Source organism: the organism of the source record quoted next, unplaced genomic scaffold, assembly GCF_019419815.1.
Source record: "Pyrus x bretschneideri cultivar Hongxiangsu unplaced genomic scaffold, Pyrus_bretschneideri_v1 Contig9, whole genome shotgun sequence".
In the NCBI taxonomy this organism is placed as follows: Eukaryota; Viridiplantae; Streptophyta; class Magnoliopsida; order Rosales; family Rosaceae; genus Pyrus; species Pyrus x bretschneideri.
In genome coordinates this window covers 6,611,384-6,615,998 of record NW_025999831.1, presented here as the reverse complement: position 1 = coordinate 6,615,998, position 4,615 = coordinate 6,611,384, and the positions used below count along the sequence as shown (strand labels likewise).

Genomic DNA, 4,615 nt, shown 5'->3' with positions numbered 1-4,615 from the left:
ACAAATAAAAAGTCGAATGAAAATTTAACTTGACAAAGAGACCTCAATGATCTGGCTCAATTCATCATTCAAGACTTGGTCAAACTATGATTCGCTCACTCTATCCCTAAACAAAAGAAAACCAAACCAAGTTCAGCAAGAATTATGCACGATCTTTGTGAAACTATATAATGAATGATACAATATTGTCAAACAAACATGGATTGGAGCTGATCTTAAAATTCATTTAAAAGAGAAGTGGCAAATACAGTTCACTTAAGATGCTAACTTAATGTTTCATCATTCAAATGATATTGCTTTTGAACCAAAGTGTGTGGAAAAAAGAGTGGAAACCTGATTAGCAATTACCACTTTCGGCGATACCACGCTGCTAAGTTTTACTCTTCAAATCTCCAACAAATAAGCTCCTCTGTAATTTCTACCTGAGCACTAAAATAAAAAAAATTGGTACATAGACGAAGAGTTAAGACTACCTACCATAAATCAATTGAGAACTACAATAATGTGACAATCCGCATGTATAACCTACACGTCCATTGTTATAGGTTTAATAAAAATACCATTATTTTAAAATCATGGATGATTCAATTTTAACCTTAAAATCGAGACCATCTCCAGTTCTTGACAAATCAAATTTCAATAAATAGCCACACATGTGAAATAAACAAAAAGAAACAGATCTCAGAGAATAATAGCTTACCATCAACAAAGATCTTGCTACTGTCTTTGGAGGTTTGGAGGCTTTTTTTTATGTTCGTATACTATTAAAAACAAAAAACATATGTTAGTAAAAAGCATATAGCATCGACAACTGATTTGAAAAACAAACTGAAACATGAAAAAAAAAAAAAAAAAAAGGGAGTGCGTTCTAAAGCTTTTATTTCTCCTGTCATACGAAATTGATAGTGTATCAGATCTTAGTGTTTTTCCCTGATATAAGATGTACTGTTATTCACTAAGACAAAGATCCAACCTTGACAACCATTAAATAGTGTCTGACCATTTTGTTATCATGGGTAATCTCTATCAGAAACATTCTATTCATCTTTCTATTTCAACACAATTTTAACACGTATTGGTCTATAATGTGATTTGTTTTCTTTTCAGTGGACATCTGATTAGAGTTATAGAGTGTTCCTTCTTTTTTTATTTCACATATAATATAGGGATTGATCATGACATCTAGCAACTGATAATATATGCATGCTCTAACCCAAAAATAAAATAAGAACAGAGTGTTGTGAGCTGCAGAGCCACCATACTACTGCGCAAGATGCTCTGGTATAGATCCATTTGAGCTGCACCAATCGTGCTCTCAGGATGACACAACAATAATTATTCAAAGATTAGAAACAAATTATATAAGGTTTATTATTTACTTTAATAATTTTATTTTCATCTTTGACTGAATTATTTTCCCTAGATTACCAGTGACAACTGCCTCTTTTGTAGAGAAACGGATTTTCTACTTGTTTTGACATTGTTCCGACTTTTAATTAGAGAAAACTCAAAGACAAACAGAGACATGCTTATTTTCGTTCACAAAACTATCCAGAGGGGTGATAAGAGAAACTTTGCAAGTTAAATCACACATGGTTTCTAGTTCACATAACTAAAAATTATTGTAGGCAACCAAGAACATTAAAAGAGATTAGCTTCTTAAACCGGTTGTATTTTTATATTTTCATTTTCATGTACCAGTAAGGAAACGATAATATATTCCAAAATTAGCAGGTTACAGAGAAATATAAATATTGTGTTCAAGGAATTAATATGATTGCAAATGTAATAGTTCCATATATAGTGAGGTTGGAGAAATGATGGAAGACGCACTGAGATTTGAGGTCCATAGGTTGAGAAGAGTCCATGGCACTGATCCATATATGGATATTTTGCACAGATCTACAGTTCAAGTTTTTAAACAAAGAATCAATTTATCAGCAATTGCGACATTCATTATTTGCCAAAAAGTTATTGATTCACATATAAACAAATGAAAGCAATTGAAAAATAAAGGCTTACCATAGGCTGGCTGAATCCGAGTTCGAAATGACTGCGGATTTGAAAATTGTATTAAACATTGTGTTTGAAAGATGTAAAAACGGTATCAAAAAACATTAACATTATTGAGAACATAGGGGTTAGAAAACACAATCACACAGTCGGTATTTGGCGGTGAAACTTAAAAACCAAAAATGCACTTAAACATCCTAGAGAGAACAGAATTGTAAGCAAAACATAGAATATTGAAAGAATATTGTGATAGTCACGAAATAAGTTTATGGGTTTGCTACAATTTATCATTTTCTGTTAAATTGAAAGTGTAAACGTTTAGGTACTCACCAAGAAAAAAGCAATTGATTGATGCTAAATACAAAACCGGCTGACCTTGAAATATAAACCAGAGAAACTAATTGAAATAATCAAAACCCAAATTCAATTTCAAAGGTATATAAGAGTCATGCAAAGGTGTGGCAGATGACTACAGACCATAGTGAAGCTACTTTCATAGTTATTTATTTCCTTACATGATAATCAAGGTCTAGCTAAGCTTCTATACCTTTTTAGTAGGAATTAACTCTACGTCCAAGGCATCCACCCGACAAATAACAGCATTCGGCAATTCCAAAGGGAGTCCTCCCACAAAATCCTTAAAGCAACTCAATCAAAATGAACGTAGACTGAAAGTCAAAAGTAAAATCAAAATGAATGTAGAATCAAAATAAAACACTGGATTTAACATTATAGAGTCTAAAAACTGAAAGGGTTAAAATAGTCCAACTTTGAACTGATTACCTGAGTATAGGTTGAGCAGTGAAATTTGTGAAGTGTAAGATTGTGAATTTAGGACAATAAATTGTATACCAGCATACCACTCAAATAAAAGGAGATCGAAAGTTAAAAAAAAAAAAAAAAAAAAAACGGTCGGTAACAAAAACTGACCCAGCAAAATTGTTAATGTATTAAAACTAAATATTTCAACAAATTATATACCCTCAGCAAAACCCCAAAATAAGAACACCAGCGTTTGCTGAAAGCAAAAAAAGAACGTAATCAGACAGCCACACACAGCATCCGAGCACATAAACAAAACCCCCAAAATTATAAAAAGAAAATTTAAACACAAAATCCATCTATAAATCGAAAAAAAAAAAAAAAAATTAAATCAGACACACTGAGAACGACGAAAAACTCATCAGGAGACTCTAGGTTATGTGGGTAAGAAATGGATTTCGATCAAATTAAGAAAAAAGGCAAAAACTTCTAGGAGCTCAACGATTTCCAAGGAAAAGTAAATTAATTTCTAACAGAAAATAGAAAAAATAAAGTACATGCACAAAATCAAACATATCAACTTCCACACTAATTGAAAGCACAATTAATTGCATGAATATTAAATTAAACATGCAAATAATGAGATTGAATGTGCGAACCTGAACAAAACAACGAAATTGACGGCGGCGCGAGCATGGCTGAGATGGCTGAGATCACAGGCGGTACTTCCATAGAACTACATGCTGACCTTGCCGGGTTCTATCGGCCTGCCGATTTGGAGAAAGATGGCAACGCTAAACAGCAAGTAAAACGGCAATGCGGGAGAGAAAAAAACCTAGGTTCCAAAATACCCAAAAGGTGAGAATGGCGAGAGAAGCGAAATTGGGATGAAGTCGAACTGAAAGGGCCATCGATGATGGACGCGTGGGCTAGAAGGGAAACGTCGTGCATTCTCTGTGACGGAATCAAACCACACAGACAAAGGATGATCAACGCGTGGCAATCAGGGGCATAACAGATATTTAACTGTGCAAAGCTGCAGCAAAACGACTAAGCAAACAAAAAATCAGGGGCATTTCCGTCTTTTTACTATTGCTGAACAGTGCCGGAACCCAACTTGGTTTTAGTATATATAATATGATGGGTTAAGAAAAAAAAGATACGAGGGAATATAAAAATGAATAAAAGAAACGATAACAAGACCATTTAAAAGAAACCGGGCAAAACCTAAAATAAAGATGGTGGGACCATCTTAAAAGAATTAAAGAAGTGGTCCATATAAAATGAAAAAAAAGATGGTGTGACTATGTCAGTCCATCTTCTTTCTCGCACAAGCACAACTCTTCAGCAGCAGAAAAATTTCCAGATTACGGCGTCTTCACGTACGCCCGCCTAGCCTCCTCCTAACCACAACCAGCCCAGCCTAGTTTTGCCTAATCCCTCCTAATTCCACCCAGCGTTTGCCTAATCTGTTATTCGATTTCGTGACCGATTAGGAGTAAATCGGGCGGTCGATTATCGTCTAGCACGTAGGGCTTGAGATTGATTCAAGGAGCTCTGAGTGATGAGATCTTCCCAAGGATTGAAAATCAAGAAACTACAAAAGCTACTTGGAATGTATTGCAGCAAGAACACAAAGGTGATCCTCAGGTAATGGCTGTTTAATTTCAAGGCATTTGTCGTGATTTTGAGCATGCTAGAATGAAATATGGTGGAGCATTATCTGATCACTTAACTAAGGTGTTTGGATTGATAAATCAAATGAAAATCAGTATGATATTATTGTTGTTGTGATTGAGGGAACTAATAAGAAGATAAGTGAAATTGAACCAAATGAAGT

At 34.4% G+C, this 4,615-nt stretch overlaps 2 long non-coding RNA genes across 2 annotated transcripts; both read right to left on the bottom strand.

Annotated features, from left to right (window-relative positions):
• Positions 1-360: 360 nt before the first annotated feature.
• LOC125473577 lies at positions 361-2,007 on the bottom strand. The gene is made up of 3 exons (XR_007255429.1): positions 1,834-2,007; positions 701-761; positions 361-429 (listed from the first exon to the last, which is right to left on the bottom strand). It is a non-coding gene; the product is annotated as an uncharacterized LOC125473577 (long non-coding RNA).
• An 18-nt stretch (positions 2,008-2,025) lies between these two features.
• LOC108867659 lies at positions 2,026-3,722 on the bottom strand. The gene is made up of 3 exons (XR_007255430.1): positions 3,435-3,722; positions 2,561-2,650; positions 2,026-2,053 (listed from the first exon to the last, which is right to left on the bottom strand). It is a non-coding gene; the product is annotated as an uncharacterized LOC108867659 (long non-coding RNA).
• Positions 3,723-4,615: the final 893 nt, after the last annotated feature.